This window comes from Salvelinus fontinalis, chromosome 17 (assembly GCF_029448725.1).
Source record: "Salvelinus fontinalis isolate EN_2023a chromosome 17, ASM2944872v1, whole genome shotgun sequence".
Taxonomy (NCBI): Eukaryota; Metazoa; Chordata; class Actinopteri; order Salmoniformes; family Salmonidae; genus Salvelinus; species Salvelinus fontinalis.
The window spans coordinates 11,006,859-11,028,869 of NC_074681.1; the positions used below are offsets into that span (position 1 = coordinate 11,006,859).

The window sequence follows — 22,011 nt, forward strand, 5'->3', positions numbered from 1 at the left end:
CACCTGCCGATTTGCCTGCCTGTGACCATGATTCCTGTCACGCCCTGACCATAGATTGCTTTGCATGTTTCTATGTTTTGTTTGGTCAGGGTGTGATGTGGGTGGGCATTCTATGTTGTATGTCTAGGTTGTCTATTTCTGTGTTTGGCCTGGTGTGGTTCCCAATCAGAGGCAGCTGTCTATCGTTGTCTCTGATTGGGAGCTATACTTAGGTAGCCTATTTTCCACTTGTGTGTTGAGGGTGGTTGTTTTCTGTTTAGTGTATGTTCACCTGGCAGAACTGTTTGTTTATCGTTTTTGTTGTTTTGTGAGTATTCATTAAAAGTAATTATGAATACTTACCACGCTGCACCTTGGTCCTCTTCTTCTCCTCCAGATGACAAGCGTTATAATTCCTGCCTTCTGTGAAGGCGAAAGAAACACCTGCCGCGCCCTGCTCGTGAATCCACACCTTTTTCTCCCTGAGAATTCATTACATAACGGACATACACAAAAAAAGTCCAAATTGGTCAAGTGAAAAAAAACTACTTTGTTCAAAAAATTCAAAATACATCTTAAAAAACTGGAAAGTGGTGTGTGCATATGTATTCACGCCCTTTGCTATGAATCCCCTAAATAAGATCTGGTGCAACCAATTACCTTCAGAAGTCACTAAATTAATGATATAAAGTCCAACTCATAAACGGTCATAAACGATATCTTAACCGCCATCGATAGGAAACAATACTGTGCAGCCGTATTCATTGACCTGGCCAAGGCTTTTGACTCTGTCAATCACCACATCCTCATCGGCAGACTCGACAGCCTTGGTTTCTCTAAGGATTGCCTCGCCTGGTTCACCAACTACTTCTCTGATTGAGTTCAGTGTGTCAAATCGGAGGGTCTGTTGTCCGGGCCTCTGGCAGTTTCTATGGGGGTGCCACAGGGTTCAATTCTTGGACCGACTCTCTTCTCTGTATACATCAATGATGTCGCTCTTGCTACTGGTGATTCTCTGATCCATCTCTACGCAGACGACACTATTCTGTATACTTCTGGCCCTTCTTTTGACACTGTGTTAACAACCCTCCAGGCGAGCTTCAATGCCATACAATTCTCCTTCCGTGGCCTCCATTTGCTCTTAAATACAAGTAAAACTAAATGCATGCTCTTCAACCGATCGCTGCCTGCACCTGCCCGCCTGTCCAACATCACTACTCTGGACGGTTCTGACTTAGAATATGTGGACAACTACAAATACCTAGGTGTCTGGTTAGACTGTAAACTCTCCTTCCAGACTCACATCAAACATCTCCAATCCAAAGTTAAATCTAGAATTGGCTTCCTATTCCGCAACAAAGCATCCTTCACTCATGCTGCCAAACATACCCTTGTAAAACTGACCATCTTACCAATCCTCGACTTCGGTGATGTCATTTACAAAATAGCCTCCAAAACCCTACTCAATAAATTGGATGCAGTCTATCACAGTGCCATCCGTTTTGTCACCAAAGCCCCATACACTACCCACCACTGCGACCTGTACACTCTCGTTGGCTGGCCATCGCTTCATACTCGTCGCCAAACCCACTGGCTCCAGGTCATCTACAAGACCCTGCTAGGTAAAGTCCCCCCTTATCTCAGCTCGCTGGTCACCATAGCAGCACCTACCTGTAGCACGCGCTCCAGCAGGTATATCTCTCTGGTCACCCCCAAAACCAATTCTTCCTTTGGCCGCCTCTCCTTCCAGTTCTCTGCTGCCAATGACTGGAACGAACTACAAAAATCTCTGAAACACTTATCTCCCTCACTAGCTTTAAGCACCAGCTGTCAGAGCAGCTCATAGATTACTGCACCTGTACATAGCCCATCTATAATTTAGCCCAAACAACTACCTCTTTACCTACTGTATTTATTTATTTATTTATTTTGCTCCTTTGCACCCCATTATTTCTATCTCTACTTTTTTCTATCTCTACTATCTCTACTTTTTTTCTTTTTTTACTTGCTATATTGTATTTACTTCGCCACCATGGCCTTTTTATATTTTTATTTATTTATATATATATTTTGTTTGCCTTCACCTCCCTTATCTCACCTCACTTGCTCATATTGTATATAGACTTATTTTTCACTGTATTATTGACTGTATGTTTGTTTTACTCCATGTGTAACTATGTGTTGTTGTATGTGTCGAACTGCTTTGCTTTATCTTGGCCAGGTCGCAATTGTAAATGAGAACGTGTTCTCAATTTGCCTACCTGGTTAAATAAAGGTTAAATAAAAAAAATAAAAAAACTGTGTGCAATCTAAGTGTCACATGATCTGTCACATGATCTCAGTGTGTGTATATTTACACCTGTTCTGAAAGGCCCCAGAGTCTGCAACACCACTAAGCAAGGGGCAACACCAAGCAAACGGCACCATAAAGACCAAGGAGATCTCCAAACAGGTCAGGGACAAAGTTGTGGAGAAGTACAAATCAGGGTTGGGTTACAAAAAATATCCGAAATTTTGAACATTCCACGGAGCACCATTAAATCCATTATAAAAAAATGGAAAGAACATGTCACCACAACAAACCTGCCAAGAGAGGGCCGCCCACCAAAACTCATGGACCAGGCAAGGAGGGCATTAATCAGAGAGGCAAAAAAGACACCAAAGATAAATAACCCTGAAGGAGCTTCAAAGCTCCACAGCAGAATCTGTCCATAGGACCACATTAAGCCGTACACTCCACAGAGTTGGGCTTTACGGAAGAGTGGCCAGAAAAAGCCATTGCTTAAAGAAAAAATAAGCAAACAAGTTTGGTGTTCGCCAAAAGGCATGTGGGAGACTCACCAAACATATGGAAGAAGGTACTCTGGTCAGATGCGACTAAAATTGAGCATTTTGGCCATTAAGGGAAACACTATGTCTGACGCAAACCCAACACCTTTCATCACCCCGAGAACGTCATCCCCACAGTGAAGCATGGTGGTGGCAGCATCATGCTGTGGGGATGATTTTCATCGGCAGGGACTGAGAAACTGGTCAGAATTGAAGGAATGATGTATGGAGCTAAATACAGGGAAATTATTGAGGGAAATCTGTTTCAGTCTTCCAGAGATTTGAGACTGGGATGGAGGTTCACCTTCCAGCAGGACAACGACCCTAAGCATACTGCTAAAGCAACACTCAAATGGTTTATGGGGAAACATTTAAATGTCTTGGAATGGCCTAGACAAAGCCCAGACCTCAATCCAATTGAGAATCTGTGGTATGACTTAAAGATTGCTGTACACCAGTGGAACTAATCATTTGAAGGAGCTGGAGCAGGTTTGCCTTGAAGAATGGGCAAAAATCCCAGTGGCTAGATGTGCCAAGCTTACTCATACTTGAGTAAAAGTAAAGATACCTCAATAGAAAATGACTCAAGTGAAAGTCACCCAGTAAAATACTACATGAGTAAAAGTTTTAAAATATTTGATTTTAAATATACTTAAGTATCAAAAGTAAATGTAATTGCTAAAATATACTTAAGTATCAAAAGTAAAAGAAGAGTAAAAGTATGAATAATATCACATTCCTTATATTATAACCTGATGGCACCATTTTCTTTTTATTTACAGATAGCTAGGGGCACACTCAAATTAAGCATGTGTGTTTAGTGAGTCCGCCAGATCAGAGGCAGTAGGGATGATCAGGGTTGTTCTCTTCATAAGTGCGTGAATGGACCATTTTCCTGTCCTGCTAAGCATTCAAAATGTAACGAGTACTTTTGGGTGTCAGGGAAAATGTATGGAGTAAAACATACATTCTTTTCTTTTGTCACACCCTGACCATAGATAGCCCTTAGGGTTCTCTATGGTGCATTTGTTCAGAGGGTGACTAGTTTTTTTTTCTAGTATTGTTATTTCTATGTTGGTGTATTTGTATGGTTCCCAATTAGAGGCAGCTGATTATTGTTGTCTCTATTTGGGGATCATACTTAAGTTGTCCATTGTTGCCACCTGCGTTGTGGGATATTGTTTTGTTTTCAGTTAGTGTCTAAGTGCAGTCTGTACGAGACGTTCGTTTATTCTTTGTTGTTTTTGTGAAGTTTCACTTTGTAATATAGGATGTGGAACTCTACGGACGCTGCGCCTTGGTCGGCTCCTTTCGACGAACGTGACATCTTTAGGAATGTAGTAAAGTAAAAGTTGTCAAATATAAATAGTAAAGTACAGATACCCAAAAAACGACTTAAGTAGTACTTTAAAGTATTTTTTCTTAAGTACTTTACACCACTGTCTGTGTGTGTGTGAGTGAGTGCATGTAAGTATGTAGTGTGCCTGTAAATGCTATGATGCAGGACCTTTGTCATATTCATCGATACAGAGGGACCTTCAAAGAGAAGCCATTATTATGATCTGAGCATACGCCACTGGCAAATATCTGATTGAACAGTATGTTCCCTTGAGTTCAAAGTCATGGAATCGGCCTCATCTGCTATGTGACTATCCTAATTGGTGTCTTTGAAGTTGCACACCCAAACAACTACCTCCTTTAAGACATGACTTGACACACAACTCACAGTAATATATTTTATATTATCTGGCAGTGGGCCTAATATCAACACAAAGAGACGTTTTCTTCCTCTTATAATGAGGATGGATGCAGCTTTGTTGCTATTGTCCCTGCACTGCAGTGCTGAAATGTGAGCTGCTGCCATGCTGAGTTAGCCAAATGATACATCTCAGACAACCATGTTTCTATAAGGCATTATTATCGTGGCTACCACAGCACTGTGGTATTGACAAGGGATGGCTCTCAGTAAGGTCACCTGTGTGATTTCACAGCCACTAAAAAACTTTGTTTTTATTACACTATTTTATTACACTATGACTTATAATATCCTTCCACTTATCATTAAGATAGGAACATGTTTTTCATGTTTTATTAACTGAAGATGAGAAAATGATGGATTTTAGTGTAATAAACAATAGCTTACAGACTATTGAATAATACATGAATTAGTGCAGGTGCATTTACTTTCCTGTAGGCCTTTTGTAAGGGGTTGAGGAAAACTGGAGTAAAAATGCATGAAACTCCCCTCCCCTCGTTGATATCCAGCCTAGTTATGAGCTCATGACATGAGAATTTTAATTTAATTCAGAGACAAGGGATCAACCTTTGAGGTTTATGTATGGGTTCGGATTATAGTCATGTAAAATACCCCCTTTCACCAATCCGTTCCTCCAATCCTCGCCCCCCCCCCCCTTTTTTTCTTCAGTTGAATGGGGGGCGCTTGAACCGTCTGTGTGTCAGTGCTCGCCTCTTTGTTCAAACCGATTCAGCTCCTCACCCTCAGCGTCGCCACCTGCGCACGGGGAGTGAGCACCGGCACCGAGTGTCTATCCAGATTTAGATTTAGATATCTCTAAATTGGGCATGTGGCAGATGCTGCATATTAGTCGTGAAGTAGACTAGTGGCTTATTTTTTGAATGTGTGAAGCGTAGCTTGGGACGTTGAATCATTTTTGCTCACTTACCGGTTCTTTTTTGCTGTTTCACCCATTCGACCAAACGCTGACAGACGACACGATTGGAGCATCGGGATACGTTTAGAGCACCTTCACTGAAGCGCTACGTTCCGATCGTACATTCCTGCGGATTTTTTATTTATTACTACTTTCAGGTAAGATTGAACATATTTTCACTGGCTGCAAATTGTCAACTTTGTCCATTTGTTTGAGATAAAGGATTTGTGGATATTGAACCCTGTATGAACAATATTGGGTAATAGCCTGCATGCAGACCGGGGTATCAGCGGCGTCTGGCCACAGGGAATGGAGTGAATACATTGCTTATCTTACTCTGTTGAAAAGGCATTTGGTACTGTATAAACCTTTGTTGGCCAACCAACCAAGCCACGATTTCAGCCCAATTATAAATACTTTCAGGTGCTTTACCATGAAAATTACATAGCCAGGTCCTGCTTTCCAGGCACTGTATAATACAGGACTTTAACGTTACTTTTGTATGGACATGTTCTGCATTCTGTAGCTATTATTTCGTACCTTCCTGACATATTATTTCTTTCTGACATGTTATTTCCTTCTGACATGTTATTTCTTTCTGACATGTTATTTCTTTCTGACATGTTATTTCCTTCTGACATGTTATTTCCTTCTGACATGTTATTTCTTTCTGACATGTTATTTCCTTCTGACATATTATTTCTTTCTGACATGTTATTTCCTTCTGACATGTTATTTCCTTCTGACATGTTATTTCCTTCTGACATGTTATTTCCTTCTGACATGTTATTTCTTTCTGACATGTTATTTCCTTCTGACATGTTATTTCTTTCTGACATGTTATTTCCTTCTGACATGTTATTTCTTTCTGACATGTTATTTCCTTCTGACATGTTATTTCTTTCTGACATGTTATTTCTTTCTGACATGTTATTTCTTTCTGACATGTTATTTCCTTCTGACATGTTATTTCCTTCTGACATGTTATTTCTTTCTGACATGTTGTTTCTTTCTGACATGTTATTTCTTTCTGACATGTTATTTCTTTCTGACATGTTATTTCTTTCTGACATGTTATTTCCTTCTGACATGTTATTTCTTTCTGACATGTTATTTTTTTCTGACATGTTATTTCTTTCTGACATGTTATTTCTTTCTGACATGTTATTTCCTTCTGACATGTTATTTCTTTCTGACATGTTATTTCCTTCTGACATGTTATTTCCTTCTGACATGTTATTTCCTTCTGACATGTATCCTACTTTGCATGAAAGATGTGGTCATCTACAAGCTCATCGATGATGACCTCAGTGCCTACCTCTAACTGTGTCTCTGAAAAGACTCATGCACATCACACACACTGAGATTTACAGTAGCTTATTTTTGGGGTCTTTTTGATGATTTAGATCCAAGCTTATATTTAGGACCCATGTAATCAACATTAGACCACTGAATGACCTGTTTTAGTCTATCCCCAACACAGCTTCTTATCATGGAAGTCTCCTGGGCTTGTCTCAGAGTTGCCCTCATACAGGAGGTTAGGAGAAAAATAGACTCCTCAGGAGGGGCCTGATGGGAGACACAAAACTCTAATACTGCGGGCTATCAGTAATATGTAAGAAGCGTATAAAGTTATGGCACTGGCTTAAATGTTCTGTGGCATTTAAAAAGCATCCTCAATATATAATGGTCCTCAAGTTAATGTTGTGTGTGTGCAAGAAAAAATAATGAGTGACTGAGACAGAGAGAGGGGGAGAGAGACTGAGCGAGAGAGGGAGAGAGGCACAGAGAGAGGGAGATCAGAGAGTGATAGAGGGAAACAAAAGAGAAATAGAAAGAGGGATGGTTCCACAGACAGCTGATGGAACATAGATCAGAGATCAGAACACCTGCATAGCTATCATGTTCTCCATTATTTATAATGGTCCCGCCCACTCTAACCTCTCGGGCCAATCAGAGGTGTGGCTGATGTTAGTAACCCCAATACCCTGGCCCGGGCATGACATCAGAGATACATGAAATAAGAGAAATAAATGACAGAACGTTAGCACTACCTCTGTCAACACTCCCCTAGACAATGATAGAATAGGTTCTTGTGGCATACAGTATATTTGTCTATTTCAAATGTGCTTCATGCAACGTGCTCATTGGAAACATGAGAGGCAAGGAAACAGGGTCAGCATATTTGCAACATCAGAATGATGGAAACTGGGGAAAAGTACAGACATTCCTGGTTTGTGGTCTGGTCACTAATAATATAGTCTTTCTCCACATATACCAGCTGTAAATTACATGGGTGATAAATACTCTAAAAGTCTAAGTCACACAGTAGAGCTTGGTAAACAAACACACACATTGAAATGTACCAATCACTCTGACGGAGCGCAACTGTTTCAGTCACATTGACAAATAAAATCTATTGTGTGAGATTATCAGTGGCCTAACAGCTCAAAGCCTTGTCTTGGTCAATTCATTGTTCTTGCATATAAAATAGTCACTCTATTTTTGGTAGGTCTTGTGAAGAAGGGAGTGTACCACCGGCAGTGTATGTCCTATAAATTGTGGTTAGCAGGGTGAGGTTAACTAGTCTAGCTTTTACAACACAGAGTTTGGGCTGATGTCATTGTGAAACCACACAGAGAGATAGAGGGAGGTAAAGGGGAGCGAGAGAGGGAGGGGGAGAGGAGAGATAGATGGAGGGAGGGAGGGGAGAGAATGAGGGAGGTAGGTAGGTAGGGGGGATGGATCGGGAGGGAGGGGGTAGAAAGGATCGGCAGGCAGAGAGATGAAGGAATGAAATGAGGAGAAAGAGAGGAACACAAGAGAAGAAAGGGAGGCAGAGAGTGAGAGAGAGAGGCAGAGAGTGAGAGAGAGAGCCAGAGAGAGAGAGAGAGAGATTGAGAGAGAGTCAGAGAGAGAGAGAGAGACAGAGAGATTGAGAGCGAGTCAGAGAGAGAGAGTCAGAGAGAGACAGAGACAGAGAGAACGAGGATTTCACCAACCAGACTGAAACTTCTCCAGTGGCACCCATGCATTTTTTATTCTGTCTGGGTGCGTGCGTGAGAGTTCACTCCCGGGATTCCTGACTCACTGCCAGAGGCATCACAGACCTACCTCACAGCCCATCAGATCAGAGAGAGGCTGTGCACTCCCACCGGGAGGAGTGGATGGGAGGAGCCGACCCGCTGAAGGAGAAACAGAGAAGACTGGTAGGCTAGCCTGGTCTACTGGCAGGATGGTTAACCACGGCAGGGCCAGATGTCTTTACTGTAACCTGTGCCAGTGTTTCCCAAATGGTGTTGCAGCTAGCTCTTCCTGGGTGATTTACAAGGTTGGGGCAAGAAATATATTATTCACTTTTTATTACGAGGGTCATAAGAAAAGGCTCAAAGCTATAAAAAACATTCTGGTAACCAATTACTTTAGATGCTGGACGGCAAGCGGTTATAGGAGGCCTGGGCCAGATGCTGACATAACCTATACCAGTGTTTGTACAGCCAGCTCCCTCTACGCCACAGCAAAGGACAGGGTTGTGATTAGAAATATTGTACATTTTTCTCAAACAGAAATTCCCAAGAAAAGTATTTCCCAATAAAATTCCCAAAACTATACATGGATCATGTCCCAGAACCACTGATCTGTGTAGGAAAATGTGGTGCAGATGTATAGCATGTTAGAAATAGCCTAAAGAATAAGCACAGCCGGGATAGAGAGGTGTGTCTGAACTGGTAACATGTTGGTTTTAGTTGTCCATATGTGCAGATAAGATCAGTTTCAGCACACCACGGACACGAATATACACTCAGTGGCCGGTTTACTAGGTGCACCACCCTGTTCACGAAAATGGTTCGCACCTACAGACATCCAGGTCATCTATAAGTCTTCGCTAGGTAAAGCTCCGCCTTATCTCAGCTCACTGGTCACCATAACAACACCCACCCGTAGCACGTGTTCCAGCAGGTATATTTCACTGGTCATTCCCAAAGCCAACACCTCCTTTGGCCGCCTTTCCTTCCAGTTCTCTGCTGCCAATGACTGGAACGAATTGCCAAAAAATCTCTGAAGTTGGAGACTTATATCTCCCTCACTAACTTTAAGCATCAGCTATCTGAGCAGCTTACCGATCGCAGCAGCTGTACATAGCCCATCTGTAAATAGCCCATCCAACTACCTACCTCATCCCCATATTGTTTTTGTCAACTTTTTTGCTCTTTTGCACACCAGTATTTCTACTTGCACATCATCATCTGCACATCTATCACTCCAGTGTTAATTTGCTAAATTGTAATTACTTCCCTACTATGGCCTATTTATTGCCTTACCTCCTTACGCCATTTGCACACACTGTATATAGACTTTTTCTATTGTGTTATTGACTGTACGTTTGTTTATTCCATGTGTAACTCTGTGTTGTTGTTTGTGTCGCACTGCTTTGCTTTATCTTGGCAAAGTCGCAGTTGTAAATGAGAACTTGTTCTCAACTAGCCTACCTGGTTAAATAAAGTTGAAAAAAATAAAATAAAATAATAATTTAGTCAAGTGGCCGTGGCTTGCTATATAAAGCAGACAGACAGACATCAAGGTATTCAGTAACTGTTTGATTGAACATTATAATTGGCAAAACAAGTGACCTAAGTGACTTTGAGCGTGGTATAATCGTCGGTGCCAGGCAAGCCGGTTCCTGTATCTCAGAAACAGCCAGCATCCTGGGCTTTTCACACATGACAGTGTCTATGGTTCACAGAGAACGGAGCGACAAACAAAAACATCCAGTCAGCAGCAGCCCTGTGGGTGAAAAACAGCTTGTTGATGAGAGGTGGAAGGGAATGGTAAGAATCATCCAAGCTAACAGGTGGGCCACAAACAGCAAATTCCCGGCGCAGTACGTCAGTGGTGTGCAGAATGGCATCTCGGAACGCACAACTCATTGGCCCTTGTCATGGAAGGGCTATTATGGCAGACGACCACACCGTGTTCCAATCCTATCAGCTAAAAACAAGAAGAAGCGGCTCCACTGGGAACGCGATCACCAACACTAGACAATTGAGTAGTGGAAAAACATTGTCTGGTTCGACAAAACCGGATTCCTGTTGCGTCATGCTGATGGCAGAGTCAGGATTTGGCGTAAGCAGCATGAGTCCATGGCCTCACCCTGCCTGGTGTCAACGGTACAGGCTGGTGGTTTAATGGTGTTGGGAATTTTTTCCTGGCACACTCTAGGTCCCTTGATGCCAATTGGTCCTAGATGGGTGTACCTAATAAACTAGCCACTGAGTGAATGTCAGGCCTGGAGAGTAAAACGACATACTTGGAATGATACACAATCTAGTAAACTACAGTTTCTCTTTTCAGTTGCCATTTTTGATGTTTTTCAGTAGCCAGAAGGTTGAGATTTCTGATCTGGACAGCTGGATTTTATTTTCAGACATGAGGTCTGGTACAATGATCTGTGTGGTATCAAACTGTTTCGATACAAACTTCTCAGGTGGTTGCTACACATTAGTGGTGAATGCGAATTCCAGTCTACAAAATAAAGTGGTTTGAGTTTGAGAAGTGTTCATTATTACGGTCAGCAGTATACAGAAGTATAATGTCTCCCTTTGCTTCAGGGTCTGCATTATTTTCTTATGCTTACTAGCATTTAGCAAATACAATAATATTGGGGACTAGCTGTCCCTTGCTGGAGTCAAACCCACAACCTTTGGCACACTAAAAACTGTACCAAAAGTCCAGAGGATTGGTTTCGTAGAGCTGTACTGCGCCAACTTAATCATCTGGTCATTATTACACAAACAACAGGAGAACAGGCACTCTTTGTCTTCTCTGGCTTATTGGGGAGCTTTTCACAACTGGACAGGTCCATTGTGACTGAGGAACATATTCAAGTAAACCTACCACAGAAAAGTATTATGCAGTATCTTTGATTAGCATGTAGGTATTATGTCTTACACTGAAAACTGGAGTCGTATACCAGTGAGGGCTTTAAATGGTATTTACCTTTTAGGTTGGATTTGGCTTTGGTACTGTTTTTTTAAATGTATTTTTAAGAAGAAAAGTATGTGTCTCTTATTGTGTGAACCGATTATGTTCTATACAGCAAGATTGAATCAGACTGAAAGTTGAGGTTTTGAGTGAAATATTTATGTTCTCTGTGTATGTACGACATGACTTCTACCATTTCAAGCTGATTAAAGAACAGCAGAGGGAGAGATATTTTCCACCTCAGATTCTCTTTCTCCATCTCTCTCTCTCTCTCTCTCTCTCTCTCTCTCTCTCTCTCTCTCTCTCTCTCTCTCTCTCTCTCTCTCTCTCTCTCTCTCTCTCTCTCTCTCTCTCTCTCTCTCTCTCTCTCTCTCTCTCTCTCTCTCTCTCTCGCTCTCTCTCTCTCTCCGTCTCCCCTGTTGTGAAGTCTCCAATGGCGAGAAGCCCAGAGGGGGTTGGACGGAGTGAGCAATCAATCAAGTTTTCTTTTTGCACCCTGGCAGGAAGGGACTAACACTTCCCTTCAAACCAATCAGCATACAGGCCTGGATGAGACCATAGCACCACAGCTAAAAGGCTCTCACATAAAGAGAACGGCCTTTCTCTTTGTCTCTGGCCAGAGTAGAGCCTCCATTCTCTGCTATTGACTGGTGGCAGATGCTGAAGGTAATTCTGTCATGTTGGGTGTCCCTGTTTGAGCTGGTCGGGAACAGGCTATTTGATGCGATTGGTTGGAGCTTCTCAGCTTGTTGGCTTGTTGGTTTGATTCCTGCACGGGACACATCAACTGTACATATGAGTGAACTGTCAGTGGCTTTGGATAAAACGTGTCTGCTAAATGACAATATTATGATGTTATCAGTTGATCCTTGTGTTCTTCAGTTTAGCCTACAGTAGCTGGGAATCAGCAGACTCCATATAACCAAAGTGCTGTGTCTAGTGACGTCATAGTGTCCAATGATGATCCCATTTTGTAACCGTCGTTATTTCGTATGGGGATGAAAAAGTGATAGATTCAACTCTGATGCACATTCAATAAAAACAGTTGATTACCGACACACCAGTGCTCGGACGAAGGCTCTATCTGCAATAACTCATTCTGTATGAACCTATTTTATATTCCGTGGACTGAGCAACTCCTGTGCGGGTCATTAAACATGTAAACTCCTGGATGGAAGTAGCTTATCTCCAAGGCACCAGCACCTCTTAACTTGATTATATTCATATTTGTCTTTATGATATCACTTCTCTGATCATAGCCATGTCTAAAATGGCACCCTATTCCCTAAGTTACTACAAAAGTAATGCACTATACTGTATAGGGAAGAGAGCGCCATTTCAGATTCACCCCATTTCTCCTAGTGGGTGGATTGAAGTCAAAGCCACTGCCCATGCACCTGATCCCCTACACCTGATTTTACAAACCACATTGGCCCCTCACCTCTAACCTCTCACCTTTAACCCCTCAACTTTAACCCCTGACCCCGGCCAGACATGCAGTACAGCTGGAGTAACGACTTTCCGCAGGTGTGTTAACAGCCCCTAGCTACATCTGACCCTGCTACATGTTATCAGGGACCTCTTCACCTCCTCCTCCTTTTCCTGTGGACTGAAGTGAAATTGGTCTGTCTGTCCTCTATATCCTGTTGGGGTGTAATAGGCTATGAGAGGGGATGGTCATTCGCTAGCAATGTTAGCTACATATTAAATGAAACATTACATGTCCATTTTTCCTGTGTTTCAGGATTTCATCCAAAGGGACCATTGCTGATTTGTCAGGACGCAGTCAGACTCCTCTCTAAAGGTAAGACAGAGGGACAATTTGGTCATGGCTTGTAGCCTATTTAAATCAATGTAAGTATATGTATCTTAATGTAATCTATTGAAAGAAGAGTTGGGCATGAGAATGTAATATTAATACATGTATTATAAGGTATTGTATATTTCCTGTTTTTCACATGTACAGTGACAAGAAAAATTATGTGAACCCTTTAGAATGACCTGGATTTCTGCATAAATTGGTCATAACATTTGATCTGATCTTCATATTAGTCACAACAATAGACAAACACAGTCTGCTTAAACTAATAACACACAAACAATTATACGTTATCGTGTCTTTATTGAACACTGTGTAAACATTCACAGTGGAGGGTGCAAAAAGTATGTGAACCCTTGGATTTAATAACAGTCACCATAGCAGAACCCACCTGTAGCACGCGCTCCAGCAGGTATATCTCTCTGGTCACCCCCAAAATCAATTCTTCCTTTGGCCCCCTCTCCTTCCAGTTCTCTGCTGCCAATGACTGGAACGAACTACAAAAATCTCTGAAACTGGAAACACTTATCTCCCTCATTAGCTTTAAGCACCAGCTGTCAGAGCAGCTCACAGATTATTGCACCTGTACATAGCCCATCTATAATTTAGCCCAAACAACTACCTCTTCCCCTACTGTATTTATTTATTTATTTTGCTCCTTTGCACCCCATTATTTCTATCTCTACTTTGCACATTCTTCCACTGCAAATCTACCATTCCAGTGTTTTACTTGCTATATTGTATTTACCTCGCCACCATGGCTTTTTTTGCCTTTACCTCCCTTATCTCACCTCATTTGCTCACATTGTATATAGACTTATTTTTCTACTGTATGTTTGTTTTACTCCATGTGTAACTCTGTGTTGTTGTATGTGTCGAACTGCTTTGCTTTATCTTGTCCAGGTCGCAATTGTAAATGAGAACTTGTCTCAACTTGTCTACCTGGTTAAATAAAGGTTAATTTTTTTTTAAATAACTGGTTGACCATCCTTTGGCAGCAATAACCTCAACCAAACGTTTTCTGTAGTTGCGTATCAGACCTGCACAACAGTCAGGAGGAATTTTGGACCATCTTTACAAAACTCTTTCAATTCAGCAATATTCTTGGCATGTCTGGGGTGAACTGCTCTCTTGAGGTCATGCCACAGCATCTCAATCGGGTTGAGCTCAGGACTCTGACTGGGCCACTCCAGAAGGCGTATTTTCTTCTGTTGAAGCCATTTTGTTGTTGATTTACTTCTGTGTTTTGGGTCGTTGTCCTGTTACATCACCCAACTTCTGTTGAGCTTCAATTCACGGACAGATAGCCTTACATTCTCCTGCATAATGTCTTGATAAACGTGGGAATTAATTTTTCCGTCGATGATAGCAAGCTGTCCAGGCCCTAAGACAGCAAAGCAGCCCCAAACCATGTTGCTCCCTCCACCATAGTTTACAGTTGGGATGAGATTTTGATGTTGGTGTGTTGTGCCTTTTTTCTCCACACATAGTGTTGTGTGTTCCTTCCAAATAACTCAACTGTAGTTTAATCTGTCCACAGAATACTATGCCAGTAGTGCTGTGGAACATCCAGGTGCTCTTTGGTGAACTTTATAAGTGCAGCAATGTTTCTTTTGGACTGCAGTGGCTTCTTCCGTGGTGTCCTCCCATGAACACCATTCTTGTTTAGTTTTTCCGTATTGTAGATTCTTCAACAGAGATGTTAGCATGTTCCAGAGATTTCTGTAAGTCTTTAGCTGACACTCTAGGATTCTTCTTAACCTCATTGAGCATTCTGCGCTGTGCTCTTGCAGCCATCTTTGCAGGATGGCCACTCCTAGGGAGAGTAGCAACAGTGCTGAACTTTCTCCATATATAGAGTTTGTCTTACCATGGACTGATGAAATTCAAGGCTTTTAGGAGATACTTTTGTAACCCTTTCAAGCTTTATGCAAGTCAACAATTCTTAATCTTAGGTCTTCTGAGAACTCTTTTGTTTGATGCATGGTTCACATCAGGCAACGCTTCTTGTGAATAGCAAACTTAAATTTTGTGAATGTTTTTTATAGGGCAGGGCAGCTCTAACCAACATCTCCAGTCTTGTATCATTGATTGGACCTCAGGTTAGCTGACTCCTGACTCCAATTAGCTTTTTAGACATCCACAAGTCTGGTTCATCCTTGGGAGCAATTTCCAAATGCCTGAAGGTACCACGTTCATCTGTACAAACAATAGTACGCAAGTATAAACACCATGAAACCACGCAGCCATCATACCGCTCAGGAAGGAGACGCATTCTGTCTCCTAGAGATTAACATACTTTGGTGCGAAAAATGCAAATCAATCCCAGAACAACAGCAAAGGACCTTGTGAAGATGCTGGAGGAAACAGGCACAAAAGTATCTATATCCACAGTAAAACGAGTCCTATATCGACATAACCTGAAAGGCCGCTCAGCAAGGAAGAAGCCACTGCTCCAAAACCGCCATAAAAAAGCCAGACTACGGTTTGCAACTGCACATGGGGACACATATCGTATTTTTTTGATAAATGTCCTCTTGTCTGATGAAACAAAAATTGAACTGTTTGGCCATAATGACCATCATTATGTTTGGAGGAAAAAGGGGGAGGTTTGCAAGCCGAAGAACACCATCCCAACCGTGAAACACGGGGGTGGCAGCATCATGTTGTGGGGGTGCTTTGCTGCAGGAGGGACTGGTGCACTTCACAAAATAGATGGCATCATGAGGGAGGAAAATTATGTGGATATATTGAAGCAACATCTCAAGACATCAGTCAGGAAGTTAAAGCTTGGTGGCAAATGGGTCTACCAAATGGACAATGACCCCAAGCATACTTCCAAAGTTGTGGCAAAATGGCTTAAGGACAACAAAGTCAAGGTATTGGAGTGGCCATCACAAAGCCCTGACCTCAATCCCATAGAAAATGTGTGGGCAGAACTGAAAAAGCGTGTGTGAGCAAGGAGGCCTACAAACCTGACTCAGTTACACCAGCTCTGTCAGGAGGAATGAGCCAACATTCACCCAAATTATTGTGGGAAGCTTGTGGAAGGCTACCCGAAACAATTGACCCAAGTTAAACAATTGAAAGTGAAACAGCAGCCTTCCTCCTCTTCGTCTGAAGAGGAGATGTAGCAGGGATCGGACCAAGACGCAGCATAGTTTGTGCTCAACATATTTAATACAGACGATAAACGTGAACACTTAACAAATACAAAATAACAAAATGTGGCAAACCGATACAGTCCTAGCTGGTGCAGAGAAAACACAAAGACAGGAAACAACCACCCACAATCCCCAACACAAAACAAGCCACCTAAATATGATTCCCAATCAGAGACAACACAAAACACCTGCCTCTGATTGGGAACCATATTAGGCCAAACATAGAAACAGACAAACTAGACACACAACATAGAATGCCCACCCAGCTCACGTCCTGACCAACACTAAAACAAGCAAAACACACAAGAACTATGGTCAGAACGTGACAGAAAGGCACTGCTACCAAATACTAAATGAGTGTATGTAAACTTCTGACCCACTGGGAATGTGATGAAAGAAATAAAAGCTGAAATAAATAATTCTCTCTATTATTATTCTGACATTTCACATTCTTCAAATAAAGTGGTGATCCTAACTGACCTAGGACAGGGAATTTTTAGTAGGATTAAACGTCAGGAATTGTGAAAAACTGAGTTTAAATGTATTTGGCTAAGGTGTATGTAAACTTCCGACTTCAACTGCATACTATATACTATATATATATATATATAGTACCAGTTGGAAGTTTGGACACACCTACTCATTCAAGGGTTTTTCTTTTTGACTATTATACATGGTAGAGTAATAGTGAATACATCAACACTTTGAAATAACACAGATGGAATCATGTAGTAACCCAAAAAGTGTTTAACAAATCAAAATATCCACCCTTTGCCTTGATGACAGCTTTGCACACTCTTGGCATTCTCTCAGCCAGCTTCACCTGGAATGCTTTTCCAACAGTCTTGAAGGAGTTCCCACATATGCTGAGCACTTGTTGGCTGCTTCGCCTTCACATTGCGGTCCAACTCATCTCAAACCATCTCAATTGGGTTTAGGTCAGGTGATTGTGGCGGTCAGGTCATCTGATGCAGCACTCCATCACTCTCCTTATTGGTCAAATAGTACTTACATAGCCTGAAGGTATGTTTTGGGTCATTGTCCTGTTGAAAAACAAATGATAGTCCCACTAAGCGCAAACCAGATGGGATGGCGTATCACAGCAGAATGCTGTGGTAGCCATGCTGGTTAAGTGTGCCTTCTAAATAAATCACTGACAGTGTCACCAGCAAAGCACCCCCACACCGTCACACCTCCTCCTCCATGCTTCATGGTGGGAACCACACATGCAGAGATCATCCGTTCACCTACTCTGCGTCTCACAAAGACACAGCGGTTGGAACCAAAAATCTCAAATTTGGACTCATCAGACCAAAGGACAGATTTCCTTTAGTAGGGGTTTCTTTGCAGCAATTTGACCACAAAGGCCTGATTCACTCAGTCTCCTCTGAACAGTTGATATTGAGATGTTTCTGTTACTTGAACTCTGTGAAGCATTTATTTGGGCTGCAATCTGAGATGCAGTTAACTCTAATGAACTTATCCTCTGCAGCAGAGGTAACTCTGGGTCTTCCATTCCTGTGGAATGTCACGTTCCTGACCTTGTTTTCCTTTTGTATAGTTGTGTTTAGTGGGTCAGGACGTGAGCTGGGTGGGCAGTCTGTGTTGTTTGTTCTATGTTAAGTGTCAGGTTTAATTGACCTTGTATGGCTCTCAATCAGAGGCAGGTGTTTTCCGTTTTCCTCTGATTGAGAACCATATATAGGTAGGTTGTTTCACATTGTTTGTTGTGGGAGGTTGTCTTCCGTGTCTGTATGTCTACCACTGTTTCGTTTTGTCATTCGTGTATGTAGTCTGTTCCTGTTCGTGCGTTCTTCGTCATTTGTAAGTTCTCGAGTCCAGGTCTGTCTACATCGGTTATTTGTTTTGTAGTTTGTTGAAGTGTTTTTCGTGTTTCGTCTTTACTTTAATAAACATCATTATGTCATATAACTATCACGCTGCACATTGGTCCTCTGATCCTTCTCGCCTCTCTTCGTCTGAGGAGGTGGACGAAGTAGACGATCGTTACATGGCGGTCCTCATGAGAGCCAGTTCCGTCATAGCGCTTGATGGTTTTTGCGACTGCACTTAAAGAAACGTTCAAAGTTCTTGACATTTTCCCGATGAACTGACCTTCATGTCTTAAAGTAATGATGGACTGTCGTTTCTCTGCTTTGAGCTGTTCTTGCCATAATATTGACTTGGTTTTTTACCAAATAGGGCTATCTTCTGTATACCATCCCTACCTTGTCACAACCCAACTGATTGGCTCAAACGCATTAAGAAGGAAAGAAATTCCACAAATTAATTTTTAACAAGGCACACATGTTAATTGAAATGCATTCCAGGTGACTACCTCATGAAGCTGGTTGAGAGAATGCCAAGAGTGTGCAAAGCTGTCATCAAGGCAAAGGGTGGATACTTTGAAGAATCTCAAATATAAAATGTATTTTGATTTGTTTAACGCTTTTTTGGTTACTACATGATTCCATATATGTTATTTCATAGTTGTGATGTCTTCACTATTATTCTACAATGTAAAAATAGTACAAATATTGAAAAACCCTTGAATGAGTAGGTGTGTCCAAACCTTTGACTGGTACTGTACCTATATGCAATATATATATATTTAAAATTAATATATTATATTTTTCCTTCATTATTTTCCCCTAACCCTACCACCCATCCCCTATTTGGAGTAAACTAATGGACAATAACACTTAGGCTTCTACTTCCAGCTTATACATACTATATACATTTTACAGAAAGTAGGTTTTACACAAGTTATCTTTTGTTTGTTTTTATTCCCATCCTTCAGCTACCCTCAACCCCTCCCATATATCTCTGAAGACCATCCCGTTTTGTATTTTTCAACTGCTGTTTCACAAAAGTTCTGAACTTACTGTGTCCGTAATATACATTTTACGGACACAGTATATTTTACATTAGTTATCTTGTTATCTTGCGCCATCGTGTGACATCGTGTATAAATTTATTTTGTCCCCCCACACCAAACGCGATCACGACACGCAGGTTTAAAATATCAAAACAAACTCTGAACCAATGACATTAATTTGGGGACAGGTCAAAAAGCATTAAACATTTATGGCAATTTAGCTAGGTAGCTTGCACTTGCTAGCTAATTTGTCCTATTTAGCTAGCTTGCTGTTGCTAGCTAATTTGTCCTGGGATATAAACATTAGGTTGTTATTTTACCTGAAATGCACAAGGTCCTCTACTCCGACAATTAATCCACACATAAAACGGTCAACCGAAACGTTTCTAGTCATCTCTCCTCCTTCCAGGCTTTTTCATCTTTGAACTTATATGGTGATTGGTATATAAACTTTCATAGTATTACCACGACTACCGGCAACACAGTTCGTCTTTCAATCACCCATGTGGGTATAACCAATGAGGAGATGGCACGTGGGTACCTGCTTCTATAAACCAATGAGGAGATGGGAGAGGCAGGACTTGCAGTGCGATCTGCGTCAGAAATAGGAATGACTTCTATTTTAGCGCTTGGCAACGCAGACGCTCGTTGACGCGCGCGAGCAGTGTGGGTGCAATAATTGAATAACATAGGGTGTAGTCAGGGTAAACCCCCAACCCTAACCATAACTCCTAAACATAACCCTAACTCCGAACACTAAACACTAACCCTTAACCCTAATTCCAACCCTAATTCTTACCTTAACCCTAATTCTTACCTTAACCCTAATTCCAACCCTAATTCTTACCTTAACCCTAATTCTTACCTTAACCCTAATTCCAACCCTAATTCTTACCTTAACCCTAATTCCAACCCTAATTCTTACCTTAACCCTAATTCTAACCCTAATTCTTACCTTAACCCTAATTCCAACCCTAATTCTTACCTTAACCCTAATTCCAACCCTAATTCTTACCTTAACCCTAATTCCAACCCTAATTCTTACCTTAACCCTAACTCCGAACACTAAACACTAACCCTTAACCCTAATTCTTACCTTAACCCTAAACCTTAGCTCTAAGCATAAAATTCCCTTTCACAAGTGAGGACCAGCAAAATGTCCTCACTTCACCTCTCTGAATTTTAGTTGGTTTTCTATTCTTGTGAGGACTTCAAGGGCCTCATTTACCAATCATGCACAGGCACAAATCTGTGCGTAAACCTTGCGTGGGCTCATTTCCACACAAAGTGTGAGATTTATCAATATGAAGATTTGCTTGAGAGTGTGCGTGGATTTACGCACAGCCATGACCATGCGTATGCACAGTGCCAAGTGGTGGAATAAAGCGTAGCCTAGTGACTGGGGGAAATATACTGTATGTTGAATATGTGTGAAATTGGGAGAGTAATAATAACATATTTCAGTGTATTTCCATTGTGAATTCTTACAAAATACTGAATCTTGACAGTCTGCGCACGTGCGCCATCGTGCGACATCGTGTATAAAATATACACCGTCAAGGAGGTGTGTAAACAAAACTCCTTAAAAATTTGGCAAGATAAGAAGGTTATGGGGGAGTATAGGTATGGGGGAGACAAAATACTGATACCTACATGGTTTACCCAAATATGAACTGTTCACATATAATGTATTAGTTACCATAATAATTCATTTCAAGTACAGTAATTAGTTCAATTAGAGGCAGTAGTGAAAGTGAAACCATTGTTAAAATACTATAAAAGACTTAGATAATGGGAAATCTAATGAGAGCTGGCTGATCTTGCTCTGTTGGAAAATTTGGCACAAGCTGCATTTTTAGAGACAGGTGGGACTTATTTTTTGAAAGTACTGACTGAATCCTCAGATATCGTTCCCCACACCAATCTTATAGGATATTTGCGATGATTTAAATTAAAGGATCGGACTCTTTTTTTTCAGTTTTCGCCTAAAATTACATATCCAAATCTAACTGCCTGTAGCTCAGGACCCTAAGCAAGGATATGCATATTCTTGATACCATTTCAAAGGAAACACTTTGAAGTTTGTGGAATGTTAAATTAATGTAAGAGAATATAACACATTAGATCTGGTAAAAGATAATACAAAGAAAAGAAAACATGCGTTTAAAAAAAAACATTTGTACCATCATCTTTGAAATGCAAGAGAAATGCCATAATGTATTATTCCAGCCCAGGTGCAATTCAGATTTTGGCCACGAGACGGCATCAGTGTACGAGCAACATTTTAGACTGACCCAATGAACCATTGCATTTCTGTTCAAAATGTTGTATCAAGACTGCGCAAATGTGCCTAATTGGTTTATTAATACCTTTTCAAGTTCATAACTGTTCACTCTCCTCAAACAATAGCAAGGTATTATTTCACTGTAATAGCTACTGTAAATTGGACAGTGCAGTTAGATTAACAAGAATTTAAGCTTTCTTCCAATATCAGATATGTCTAAGTCCTGGGAAATGTTCTTGTTTCTTACAACCTCATGCTAATCGCATTAGCCTACGTTACCTCAACTGTCCCGTGGGGGACCCACCGATCCTGTAGAGGAGAAGACCTACTAAGACCTACTTTAGAAAGGCAAACACGTACCATTTCGGTGCAGATCAAATTGCTATCCACCCTCAGGTTTTTGG

The 22,011-nt window shown here is 41.3% G+C and overlaps 1 protein-coding gene across 1 annotated transcript in view; it reads left to right on the forward strand.

The window, feature by feature from the left end:
- The first annotated feature begins 5,257 nt into the window (after positions 1 to 5,257).
- The window catches only part of LOC129813683 (neurocan core protein-like), a 109,467-nt gene continuing 92,713 nt past the window's right edge, over positions 5,258 to 22,011 (forward strand). Inside the window, exons 1-2 of the mRNA XM_055866089.1 lie at positions 5,258 to 5,638; positions 13,207 to 13,266. The gene's annotated coding sequence lies outside the window, so the exon portion shown is untranslated. The remainder of the gene's footprint in view (positions 5,639 to 13,206; positions 13,267 to 22,011) is intronic.